At 39.8% G+C, this 13,793-nt stretch overlaps 2 long non-coding RNA genes across 6 annotated transcripts in view; one reads left to right on the top strand and one right to left on the bottom strand.

Annotated features, from left to right (window-relative positions):
- Nucleotides 1–7,583, bottom strand: part of LOC117812567 — a 30,514-nt gene extending 22,931 nt beyond the window's left edge. For both annotated transcript variants that reach the window (XR_004631252.1, XR_004631251.1), the window contains exons 1-2: nt 7,538–7,583; nt 6,158–6,279 (exon numbers count right to left, since the gene is read on the bottom strand). This is a non-coding gene — a long non-coding RNA (uncharacterized LOC117812567). The remainder of the gene's footprint in view (nt 1–6,157; nt 6,280–7,537) is intronic.
- On the top strand, nt 7,217–12,030 carry LOC117812566. Of its 4 annotated transcripts, none has more exons than XR_004631250.1 (3): nt 7,217–7,310; nt 8,045–8,216; nt 11,385–12,030. It is a non-coding gene; the product is annotated as an uncharacterized LOC117812566 (long non-coding RNA). The 4 variants fall into 4 exon arrangements; XR_004631249.1 differs by lacking the exon at nt 7,217–7,310 and adding an exon at nt 7,600–7,861 and having other exon boundaries at nt 7,977–8,216; XR_004631248.1 differs by lacking the exon at nt 7,217–7,310 and adding an exon at nt 7,604–7,861.
- Nucleotides 12,031–13,793: the final 1,763 nt, after the last annotated feature.

Raw genomic sequence — 13,793 nt, 5'->3', positions numbered from 1 at the left:
CAAAAAATAACTCCAATGACAATTTTTGGTATTTATGGTACTCATTATAGGGGGCTGGTTTACTCCAGAAAGATACATAATGTTTATTTATATGTTGAGGAGCTGCTGTATCAAAATGAGTTGTCTTTTTCCCAGAAATTAGGGTTACCATATGTTTCTTTTATGATTCCAATCCATTTCTCTTTTGCTGTGGCTCAGCATTTAAATAACCTTTATCAGATTTGATGGTTTAGTCACAGACTTTCCCAAAAAGTGTTTTACTGTTAATTCACAAATGTAGGAATTAAATTGCATTAAAATATACAAAACTGTAAAATGTATCTTGCCTGGCTCAGCACCCTGAAACATCCAATCCTAGAATCGCCCCTGGTCAACACAATGTTTAGAGTTTGTAGCTTAAAATTTTGTCAAAATGAGATGCAGAACCATTAAATTATACTGTATCAGTGTTCAGGGGCATACGCTACACTGACTTGTACATCTTAGACTGTAGATTAGATTAAAAATGATCTTAACTGGTAAAGCTGACCCCGTCTGCAGCAGTTGATAGCCTAGCTTCTGTTACAGTTCCCTAATCACTTTCTCAAAAATGGGGCCGAGCTGACCGACATTCCCTGTGGGTAATACACTTACTATTGACAGGTACCTCATACAACCCCACTTCAAAATTGAGCTATAACTTTCAGAGAAATAAAGGAAGTCATGGTGCGTTTTGATTGCAGTTGAAAAACTCTTTAAAAAAGCAGAAGTGACACCAAAATCTAACACCATCTACCAGTGTGAAAAGAGACTGGAGGACTTGTGGTGCAACTGGTGCAAATAAAAGGCCTAAAAAGCAGAGTTGGGATGAAGAAAGTCTGTGGATTTGTGATAGACAGAGAAAAGCTACAGAAAAGAGGAAAAGTGATGGAAGAATGAGTGGTCAAACTATATTGTGTTTATTAAATGAAACTGGCACTGAATCAGGACAGTAAAGACAGTGGGTGAGAGCAGATAGAGGGAGTTTGAGAGCAGTGTGTACAGATTAAGAGTGGTATTAATTCTGACCCATAATCTCTCTGCTTCTGTAATTGAGGTCGCACACCAGGGGACGCTGAGTTTGGAGAGCGACTGCCTCTCTGCTTTACTAAGCTCTAAGGAGGGAGCAAACAGACATGGAAATGAACTGATGGGACGCAATCCTCCACAGACTTTGTGACGGTGGAGTTTGTGTATGGAGACAAAGTAAGGGGGGCAGTGAGGGACATACCGAGGACAACTTAAGGAAGTCTAACAAATGTGGAGTCTGGTTAAATTAAATACATGACTAAAATTAGAGTAGAGCTCAAATGTTTTGTGTATGAGATGAAACTCTGATTTTTCAACACAATTTACAATTTTGTGCAACTGTTCATTAATTATTTATTCTTGTGTGTCTAAATATGTATAGATAAATGAGTTTAAGTTTTATGAATTCTTCTGCTATGATATTGTATCCTGTGTAAGTGTCCTCAGAGACTTTTTTGTTTGAAATAACAGTTTTTCATCCTTTTATTTAAGTACTTTAATTTCTATGAAGTCAGGGACTAAATATTATGACTTTCTTAGTACCATTTTTAATTTTACGACTTTCTATGTCACTGAGTAGCTCTGCAGCTATGTAATTAAGTGCAATAGTTTTTACCTTGTTATAGTGTCTGTCATTATTACTGAACAATCCAGCAGAGACATCCTTCCCTATCTGACCCCTCTTTGTAAGATGAATACAACACTGTTCAAACTGCCAATAACACATCCCCAGATATGGTGCCAAATGAAGCTAAACTGACTAGTTTACTTCAAGTGGCAACCTCCGGTCTAAAAAATATGAGTCCAATGCGGAAGTGGTCAAAACTGCAGTTCAGTCAGACAACTCACGTTTACTTAATAAGTTTATTGCAGCATACAGTATTGTGTTTGGCGTGTGGGCTCCGAATTTCATTACTCCTCGTAGATTATTTAAATGCAGACATTAGGAGCAATGAGATAGGACTAACCCCCCCCCGGAGCCCGCAGGTGGAAGCCGGGGAGGAGGTGGGGACAAACTTCACACAGCACTGAGCAGAACAGCAGGAGCACTGCAAGCAGAGGCAGAGACAGGGAGGCTTGCCGTTTAAATAGACCGCCGAATGAGGATGTTGAGATCAGCTGATGGAGAGGTGGTGACGTGTCAGTATGATGAGCACGGCTCGAGTTGTCTGCCTGAACTAGCTTGCAGGCGGCGCTCCATTTCATTGAGGATCCGCTTGAGGCTGGCTCCTGAAGTACCGGAAACCACATACACACCAATTCAAAAAAGCTGATCTTTACAGCAGAAATAAACATGTTTACAGCCTGGTAAAAAAGTCGAGTGTAGTCTGGATAGATCATTTCTCGATCGGCACACACTGTGAGGGGGGGTGAATTTTTTTCAAATGCGGCAATTTAGAAGATATTAAGATTACAAGTCTTCCAATGAGAGACACAGCTGACTTGATTGGCAGGCTGGAACACTGTAGCTGTTGGCTAGGAGGCTCAAACTCTGCCTCTTTACGTCACAATCCCTCGACAGCAGCGATATGGCTGCCGACGATGATTGGCCTCAAAACAACACTTCAGAAATAGATGGGTGACGTCACGGATACTATACGTCCATATTTTATACAGTCTATGGTTTACACGGAAAATTGTCGAAGCCTTTAACTCCTGTTAAATTTATTTTTCTTTAATATTCAAATTTTTGCATTACCTGCATCCGTTTTATCTCAGATGCCGGAAATTATTAGATGACCGCCAGATACGTCAGCCAGGATGCTTCTCGAAGTTGAAATTCCTAATTGGAAACTCTGAGGCTGTTTCCGAAACGGCCTGCTACATACTACTTACTAATGTATTAGGCAGTAGGTATTGCCTACTACATACTGCGTTTGAATTTAGTATGTAGTATGACTGTTCTGTCCGATCTGTCATGCAGCATGCTGAGCCAGACTTCGCTGGATTTCCGGTTTCGGAAAGCGGAAGTAAACAACGGCGAAGCCGATAAATAAAATGCTTATTTAGCATCCATTTATGATTTCAAAAGTTAGGAAGTGGTTTATATGTAATTTGATAACTTTCACAGCACCCAAAATCGGATTTCCTCCCGTCAAAAAATGAGGAAAAAGAAAAAGCAGAACGAGCGCTGTGCATTATGGGAAACAGTACGCGAGGCAGACTGGTCCGATGCATACTGAGATATTTTCCCGAATCAGTAGACATCCGGGGAGTTTTGGCATACTGCAGATTTTGCTCTTGTTCACATACTACTTACTACATACTGAATTTTGGACATATCAGTACGTACTGCTAGTATAGTAGGCAATTTCGGAAACAGCCTGAGAAACCTCAGTAGCCAAACTCAAAATCCAAGATGGCTTCCTCCTGCATCAACTGTACAGAAACGATTGTTTTAATAGTGTTTATTTGCAAATTAGTCTTTTTCTGTGTAATCAAATCAGTCACACTGATAGTGTTGGGCAAGTTCTATCTGAGGATATGTTGTCATGCTGCTTTCACCAACAAACCATCACATAGTGAGTTGTTAGTGTCTGAAATTGGCTAACAGTGCTAACAACAAAATAAGCTAATGGCTGGACAATTTTTCAAATTGTTTCAACTCGTAACTGGTACGCTGTCAACCCGGGTCTGATTTCATTCCTAGCTCCTAGCACCCTGACTTCCAAGGAAAATGAAACCATTGCCAATACTTTACCGTAGGAACCCAGGATTGAGGTTACAGTACTTTCTTAATCTGTTTTCAACATTTACCCGTACACAAACTTACGGCTTCTTGCATTTTCAGAACATATCCTGAACCAGCTTTTTGTTGGCCTTGGGAGCTAGTTTGAGATCAAGCAGCTGTAAGCACACAAACACATTTCCTTACTGTCGGGGGAGTGACATTTTTCAGTAACCCCTTTCACTTCCCATGATAAAGACTTCACAACAAAAGAATAAATAAAAGTAAAACATCTCAGGGTACTTAAAGTGTCTACTTCTCAAACAGCTTCACCAAACTCAGCTCGTTTGTGGTTTCAGGCCATCGATTCCTCTCTCTGTCTCTGCTCTCAGTTTCTCATCCTCCAAACTTCACTCCTCTATTCACTCTGTTCTTCTGCATCTGTCTGAGATCAATATTGTAATAACAGGAGAGGAGAAAGCCTCATCATAATCAATAAGAGCAACGTATGGCCAGGCAGAGGTAGACAGAGAGAAATCATTCTAGCTAACAGCGGCGCTGAATGTTTCTGACACCTCATTCATTACACTATTGAATAATCCATCGGCTCTGTCACAATCGCAGAATAAGCTCCTGTGTGAGCACATCTGCAGGCACTCGCAGCGGTAGGTAGACCTACAGAGAGCTTCATATTCCCTTTGATTACTCAGAAGATTCAGTTGAGTTTAAGAACATATTAATGTCTCCACAGGAGTCTGGAGCGAGTCAGAGTCAAGTCTAAAATAAAAGTCTCTCAGGTTTCTTAAGCTGCATGTCAAAACCGGCCTTAGAAAAGCAGTTTGTGGAGTTTATTACGTAACCGAGACAAAACTTGACACTTGAATGTTTACGGCCTTAACATTCAAGCAAAAAATGTTTCCACGTTGCTAGACACAACAACCAGAGCAGAAAATACCTCTCAAGTTGATGTAAAACAAGTGGGAGTCAATGGTATCAACAATTTTTGACATTGCAGCCTTATGAGCTTATTACATATTTTAATATTGTTTTTCCCCAGTACTCTTCAGCTGACACGGCTTTCATTCAGCTGATTTTCCAAGCACACCTTTAAAAAATGACAGTGCATGTAAAAGGACTATTCCTTTAATATTTTTTTTAGATTAAAATTAAAAATGCAAGCTCATGAAAATGTTCCACAACTCTGCAGATGTTTCCTACAGTTCATTGGTTCATTCAGTCTGTTTTCACAGCTCAGGAGTCAACAACATGCAGGAGGTTTACAGTTACAGCTTTCAGCTCTTAATGCTTTTTCTTCATAAGTTTATCCATTGACAGGAAAATCTGCTCACTAAACCCTGAGGTATGAGGAAGAAACCTACACCTTAGTGGCTTATCACTTGCCACCCAAACATTGAAGTCTGGGTCTAGTTTCTGAGGAGAACTGGGACACTTACTGAGCATGTGCTGTTGTCAAAGTAACTCTGAAAACATTTTAGCCTGATCCCCAGCTCAGATAAAACGATTCCTTACTTATGTCAGAGTTGCAGCAGCTGCCACACATCTTCATTGATATGACTTCACCCTGAACACAGACGCTGAGGTGGGAGGAGAAACTCTCAGACAGAAGATGCCAAGTCATCAGCTCAGATCCACACATGTCTGACAGGCAAAATGAAACACTTCTTTAGAATCGCTCTCTGCATGGCCTGAAGGGCCTGTCAGTTGACTTTAGTGCGCTTTAGACTCCAGGCTAATAAGGATGTGCTGTTGGGAATTTGTGTGTGTATGACAGCCAAGTAGAGAGGGAGGCTTTGATTAGATATGGGGTCTGTGCTGTGCTGTGCATCAGGAACCTTAGTACCTATCATAAACCTGAACTGAAAGGAAACAAGGTTCAAATGCTGCAGAGGTTAAAGAAGGTAAAGGGAGGCTAAATCATTCAGTCTTCTCAGACAATGCAGTGCATTTTAAGGTTAAACTGGCAAAGGTGAAAGATTTCTTGCCACTGACAAAAACATTATCATTTACCATATCAATGAGGGATGGTGATTGAAATCAGTTCACCTTCAGCATTTTTAAAGGCCTGAGAATCAATAATGTTTGAGCATATTGATACCGCTACTTAATCTCGTGGTCCTATAACGTAACATTACATCTCAAGTCAAGTCACATCATTTAAATCAAATTACTGGGGCACATACACACAAACATTGAAAGTTTTTCAATGACGTTGAATTGCTAACATACATTAAACTCCACAAAGTACAAGTCATTTGCTTTTGAGGCCAGCTGAATGTGCATAAAGATGTTAAGTTTTGTTGCATTTTACCAAAGCAAGAGATAGGGAGGAAGTGAAATGCAATTTTCAGTGGGGGACACAACCTTTATGACCAAGCACATCAACACTGTGCATCAAATGCAACCAAAATGAAGTAGCCTTACCTTGACTGTCTTCAGTATGAGAAAACTGCCAACTGCCAACTCCCACTCCTGCGGCTGCAGGACACTCATCCTCCTCCACCCAAAGCAGCCATGGGGAACACATGCAAGCTCTGAAGAAAGTCCTGTTAGTTAAAGATAGTGATTCAGTGTTGACAACTGTGTCTAAATCAGCAGGATAACATATTTTAACTAACTAAACAAGGTGTCATAAGGTTACATTATGATGTTTTCAAGGTGGGGGTCAGTAAAATGACTGTAATGAATAAAACATAATCTTGAAGTGTTCAGTTTTTTATATTGATATTACAGATGGAATTATAATCTGTTTAACTTCCTCACACAAGCTCTAATCAGCTTATAATAAATCATGAAGCAAGTGATGTCAAGATTTTATAGCAACTATTTAAATAAAACACATTTCATAATCGCAAAAAACATGACTTAGAGGGACATTAAATAATAGAGAATTATTGATATTAGAATGATACAGACTTGGATCTTTTACTCATGTCTTACAGATTCTGAATAAAAAAGCAGGATCTGTGGGAATGGGAACAGATTTGGTATTGAAGGTGCTCTGACTTCTTGTTTTCATTTTACTTGTAGTTGAAATAAACACAAGGTACTATTAACTTAATATAAATAAAGCACACGTGAAGAAACACATCTCATCACCTTCATATTCTACTTATAAATGACGTGGCCTATCTCATGGCTCCTAAGTGCGCCCTTCCCTTTATGGTGTTTTGCTAGGTTAGGCCAACAAAACCTCAGGGAGGCTTAGCTCTAGCGCCCCATAGCCACCCCACTCCATACCGGCTCCCACTGCCCATCACATCCACAAATAGAACCTTCTTACATTACAACACAGCCCATACAGCATAGCCATGTTCAACAGACCTTAACCCCATTCATGCAAGCTTCAGGCAACATTAATACTACCTACAGTGCTTGATCACATGACCCCTTGGCCCCCACAACCCAACATACAGTAAAGAGTAAAGTCTATGGCAGGATGTTTGGAAGAATAAAGGGAAGGAGGAGGCAGGCCAAGAAGACTGTTTGAGGAACAGCTCACCTCTGCTCAAATGATCAATTAAGTGCTGACCGCAGACCTGACGTGAAAATCTTCAAGAAATGATGCCACACAAGGGTAATATCACCCCAGCCACACTCACCTCATTAGTTTTTCCAACATTAGTTTCAACACCTGTTTTAATTTGTAGTCAAACACACAATTGATGCACTTCATTTGATTTAGTATTAGTTCTTTCTTTGCATTTAATCTTCCATTGTTTATCAAGCACACACATTTCTGGACAGTACGATTATATACACATTTCTGTTATATTAATCATTGTTTCTCTTTCTTTGAGTTACCTGCTGTGGGGAATTGCACTTCCTGGTCTGAAAAAAAAGGCGTGGCCAAGGGCAGACAAGACTCTTATGTTGAAACCAGCTTGTTGGAGCAGACCATGTGCTCTGATGTCATGGTTTTTTTTTTAGATTAAGTTTAAATGGCTTTGCATTTAGTTTAACTTGGTTTCCATTTTGTTTACCCCTTGTGCTAAACTTAGTTTGGCCAAACCACAATATAAATTTGTCTCATTGTTGGAGATTTGTTTGTTTAGTTCACACCGTATATGTTGATCTCTTTTATTAGTCTTGTTCTTATAATTGTGTTTTGTGATGGGGGAAATAGAAGTAAGCTACAGTCTACCAGTTTTATTCTTGTTTTATTGCATGATTTTAAGTTAAAATGATGTGTTTTATTGTGAAATTGGTTGCATTTTTGCTTAACTATCCACCACCTGCCTAGACTGATTTCGGACACAGCCTCAATTACGAGCATTTTCTTCACCTGTGGATCGCTCTGTCTTTTGATAGACATTTGCAAGGACCAATAGGAGATGAGAACAGTGTTGCCAGTGACCAGTTAGTGTCCAACAGGTGGAACTACAGGCACAAACAAGAGCAGGAGCAGCAGGAGCGGATGTTGAAAGAGAGCCATGAGATGAGCATCAGGAGTCAAAAGCGACAGAGGACAGCTGCCATGTCGGTAAATATAGCGCCAAACAACACCAGTATCTGCATCTGTAAGACCCTCTTGTTGTTGCCATAGTTATGGTTATGGTTATGGGCTGTAGTTATTAAGGTTACAGTTACAATAAGACACTAAACATGGTAACATTGGACTATGAAGAAGGTTGCCTTAGACATACACATTATGTGGTTAGACACTAAAAATGCAGTCCTTGACTAGAGGTGCCGTAATCCAAGATTTGTGGTCCCAGATGTGCAGTCAACAACTCTGCTCAGCACTATTTCCAAATAACTTTTACATCATTTTATCCTAACTTTTAAGTCTTCGAATACCATCCCTTAATTTAAAGAATAAAAGCCACCACAATCAATCAAAGTGAGGTTTTATTAGCTTTAATTATTTCCTACGAACAGACACCTGCTATAGTGTGTTGTTTCTCATCGCTATCTCCATTCCTGCATCTCATGTTACTATAGTCAAACCTTGAGCAATGGCAATGCATGGAAAAGGAAGTCTTTCATCGCTAACTGCTTGCTACACTAGAAGTACTGAAATGTTGGCCATGAATCCCAGAGGCTAAGTCCTCACTAGAGGATTGCCGAAGGGTTCTAAGATTGATGCAATGCCAACTTGTCCATAGGAGCTGTAGCATATACAAGCTGATCATGCTAAAAAAAAATACATCTACCTCTGGGACATTTAGAAAATCACAACATCTAAAAACAAGGTTTCTGACCTTATTACGCAGGGAAAAAAAGTGAAATTGATTATACGAGGGGGCTAAGAAAGGATCATCTGGTACTTTTACTTGTAAACAAGCTTTAACCATAAAGGAGCGCATCCTCTTTTGCCCAACATCTTCAAACCATGAAATGTAACGGAGAGTGATTAGAAAACATCAGGGAGCCTGTATAGAAGCCGCTGTCTGGCCCGCTGGCTGTTGTTTTCAGTCTATTTCACACTAAAAGGAATTCATTAAGATGTTGTGATTCATTTTGATTGAGGGTTGCAAAATTATACTGTGACCACTTTGGGAAATAAAACCAAATTGATGTGAAAACAGCAACAATTCAGGGCTGAAATTAATCCATCTATCAGTAGTTGAGAGCAGCAGTAACAGTTTCAGAAAATCATTGGAAACATACACAATACTGTCTCATGAAAGTCACTGCTCTGTTTGTACTCTGTCATTTCTTTGTCAGTGAAGTAAGGATGTCATCACTTTATAACAACGTGCTGAAACTCTTTAATTTGGTGCTGATAAAACAACAATGGATGTCTTTTCATGGCTTTATTTTAACCTCTGTGACTCGTGTTTCAGAGTGCTGTCAACACAGTCACAAATAATCAAATGAAAATAAATGAAAACTTGGTAACACAGTTAATAAGATCAGTAAAATTATCATCTCAGAAGTTATTACTGAAGAAATGTATTCATCTCCTTTTATTTAAGAGCAGTATGAAAAAATTAAATTTTAACATAACTTTTTTTTCCTGTTTTAGTTCTCCAATTTCCTATCTGCATCAGTGAAGTGGTTCATTTTGATTGTTGCAAAAGGTGTTTTCCAATGACAATTGAAGTGGTCCCCCTTAAACTTTCAGAGATTAGGTGTACTAAACCAGCAGCTATGGGGGATGGGAATCTTTTGAAGCAGAGACTAAAGAATTTTTTTATGTTCAACAGTTTTTATTGACTTTCAGACAAGAAAAAAAGAACTCTGTCTTATATGAACATATACACTGATATGTGCAGCATAGACTGCATGTTTGACAAAAGACAGAGGGTAAACAAACAAAAGATGCTGTCAAACAAACATACAAGAAAACTACAAATAAACAAAAAACAAACCCACAAACACTGTTTCCCAAAGACTGGACGTCCATCCATCCTTCAAGTATTTTAAATCTAGCTATTAGATTAACCGCTTAAGTTGCAGAAACAGACAGCCATGCTGTGTAAGGACGTGTATTGGTCAATTTTGTCCCACAAGCACTATGTCACTCAATACAACCATGGGCAGCAAGTTGACCCATGTTTTTTTTCCCATTCTTCATAAGGAGGTGGGTGTTTCGTTCTCCAGTGTCTCAATAATCCCCTTTGGCTGTTGGGACTAAAGATTTTGGGACAAAACAGGAAGTATTAAATAAAATTACTTGGAGAAAAAAAACACAACTCAGTTGCATTATTTATACACTTAGATGGAGTGTTACTAGATGTACAGCGATCACAATTAATTATACATTTCTATTAAATATAGTCATTGTGGCTAGCTCTCCCTTGTCTGTCCTCCTTAATAAAGTAACTGTTAGTAATCGGTTGGCTACAACTTACAACTTACTGCAAGATGCTTGCAGAAAAGCCAAGACTAGAAACTTTCATAGAGATTTTTTTTATGTTTGTTGAACTTATTCAAATACATTTGCATTGTAAACCAATCAATGAAATTGCAGGACAAGCATCAAGGGTTACAGTAATCATCAGCTGCTCATTTGTTTTTAAAACATAACAGTAGGCAGATTTGTTAGATTAGAATTTAATCAGATATATTACATTAGCTGCAATAAAATGAAGATATCTCTTTGTAGAGGTAAATAAATCATTGACAGATTACCATGGATAGAAGTTGGGATGTCATTATAGGGGCAGAGGGATGATTCATGCATGCTTTTGGTTTCCATATGGATAGTGTTTCCTGCATACACCAAAGCCTGTTGGTATGTGACTTGTTAAAACTACTCATACTAAAACGATTTTACAGACCAGAGCACTTCCCAAGCTGAACATCTAGACCCAAGAGTATAGATTCTGCTAGATTCTACACTTTTAAGTGAACAGAGATTATAGTATCAGTGAAGAGTTGTAGCTGCTGTTGATTTTTCTTTTTCCACCTCTTCCCCTCAATTCTCTGTGACCCCCTGGTGCCTCCTAGTGACTCCAGGGGGGTTGGGACCCCTCTTTGAAAAACACTGTGTCAGCCCCCCTTTCCTGGTGCTAAAACATTTCTTATGCACAGTCAGCGAAGATAGGTAGTTAACAGTTTTTTAACCTGTTCTTAGAGAACACGTTCCTGGGTAGATTATACTGGCAATGATTGCATAGTGACTCTGCACAGAAGCAAATGGGTCTAGAGGTCACTAAGCCTTGGACTCCTCTGATGTCCAGCTGAACTTTATCTTTGGCAGAATCAACATGTTTGGCCCCTCGGGAGTCCAGACTACCCCCCTCCCCGATCACAGCAGAGGGGAGGATGGTCTTCATCGCTTCACACTCCCTGACTGGGATCTCAATGTGCCGCCCAGCGGAGGGATGTGTTGACACGGCCACTCCAGCTGTTTTTAGGACCCTGGATTTCTACTTCAGAGCAGCAGGTGACTTTGAACCATCAAGAGGGATTTTTAAGACCTTGATGCCCCAAAAAAATAGCATTAATCTTGAAAACAACAGTTTCAAAGTTGGGACAGTTTTTCTTGTGATCTCTTTCTATTTCTATCTATCTGTGTTCCTCTCAGTGCAGACACATGTGGATGGAGTGCCAAGCTGCTTTTGATTGAGAAAGCATGACAGTTGGGTTGCTTGATCGTTGCTCACCATGTCATGAACATACCAAATATTGCTTTAGAAACATTTGTATTGATTCAAATATAATGATATTATGCTAGTTTAGCTGTTATTACTCACAATTAACTGGACAGTTCCACCAATGAAGATGTCTCTGTTGTTGCCTTCAATTTCTGTGTCTTTCACCTCATCCTGCCTTTCATCTGTCTTTGTCTCTTTCCTTGTTGTTTTGGTTTTATCAATGGAGAAAATAAAAACATGTCAGATTAATCAGGCTTCTTTGGGCAGACTGATACGATTACAGTAAGTCCACGAGAGTCTGTCATTAGAGCCATATCACTAGCAATGATAGGTTCTGTAGGGCCTTGAGACTTTGTGCCATGAGAAACAGAAGACTGTTCTTGTGGAGTACTGACCAATCAGAATCAAGTATTTAACACAGCTGTGTAATAAAAGTAATGAGATAACACTCCTCACAAACTTGGAGTCTGCAAAGACAGATGTGGTTTCAAGATGAGGATGCAGACTCATACTAGACCTCGTGGATAGGGGAAAATAAGTAAATGGACAGATTTGAGCAGGTGTGCTTAAAAGGTCACGTTTTGGATTTACATTGATTGTCTGCACCTGGTTGATTTCTTCTTTTTTCTTCTTCCTCACAACTGTGTCAATTAATCTTACTACAGAAAATTTAATTTCTTTTTTCCTGCATCTATGCAAGTGTGACTTAAGAGCTCCTGACAGAGTAAGTGACAGGATGACAGTCTGGGGAAAGGAGTGGAAAGGCAGTGAGAGATTCCTCTGGACAGCTTCATATGACTTGTTATTTCTCTAATGCAAAATGATTCTGAAGCTGTTTACTCCCTGCTCTTTAATTGGCACAGCGGCTCATGTAGATGTGCAATGATTTACAATAAGGATCAAGAATGCAAATAGGGTAAAATAGGGACATGTTTCAAAAGCCTCAGAGTTCCCCCGACTCCTCGTCACAGCTTGCAACGCTGAAAATTCATTACAACTAAAAGCAAAGCATGCAATTTTTGAGTGTTATTAACACTGACTTTTTCACACAGCAGTAATGCCTCACTGTCTCTATAGACGTGAAAAATGCAATATTTCCAAGCAGGAGTCAATCAAAAATTCTCTCAGGTTTCAGGAGACGCCCTACTGGCCCGGCTTTGTTACCTCGCAAACTGTAAAAAAAAAAAACTCAATCTGCTACAGAGACGAAATAAGTCTGAGGAAAGAGAAAATTGCAGAGAGCAGCTGTGACTTGGCCCTACGAAATTGTAAGAAGACGACAAATAATACAAGAGCAGCCTGGCCAGCGAGTACAGACATATGGCAACATCTTAAGGCAAAGCAAAATGAGAGGAGGAAATATGAGAGCAAGTGCGCCAAAGAAAGATGATGCAATAAAGCTCTGACACCACAGAGAGAGATGGAAGGAGGGAAGAAGAAGGAGATGGATGGACGGAGGGTGAAATAAACTGGAAATGAGTGGAAAAAATGTGTTAAAAAAAGCTGCGGCTGTTCATAACCGTGCATTTACAGAAGATCGAGACATGGAGCAATAGAAGAAGAGAGGTGGAGGAAGAGGAGCGAGTCGGGTGGGTGGGTGGGTGGCCATCAGTGCACGAGCCTGAAGCGATGAAACATTACGGCTGGATAATGAAGATGGTTCTGCTCGGTCACACTCCACATTAGCCCAGAGTCAGGCCGACCCCAAAGTGTCAACAAGTTAATAGACTGGGTATCAGTGACTCTTTCACATTGCTGCTCTCCACCACAAACACACATTATTTACAGGAATTCTGTGGACAAATAAACATGGATACCTCTACATGGGGATTAATAACAGAGCAGCAGAAGCCTGAGGTTCTGCATCATGTGAGCATTCATGAGTTGATTGTCAAGTGGAGGTTGTGACTGCAGCCATGATGATGCTATGTGGATATCAGTGTGAGGGAAAAAGACAAAGGTCAGCTGGGGATCAGCATACTTTGTTTTATTATGGACAGTAAATAAAACAG

Source organism: Notolabrus celidotus, chromosome 5 (genome assembly GCF_009762535.1).
Source record: "Notolabrus celidotus isolate fNotCel1 chromosome 5, fNotCel1.pri, whole genome shotgun sequence".
Classification (NCBI taxonomy): Eukaryota; Metazoa; Chordata; class Actinopteri; order Labriformes; family Labridae; genus Notolabrus; species Notolabrus celidotus.
Note: the sequence above shows the minus strand (reverse complement) of the source record. Positions and strands in the feature narration are given on the sequence as shown.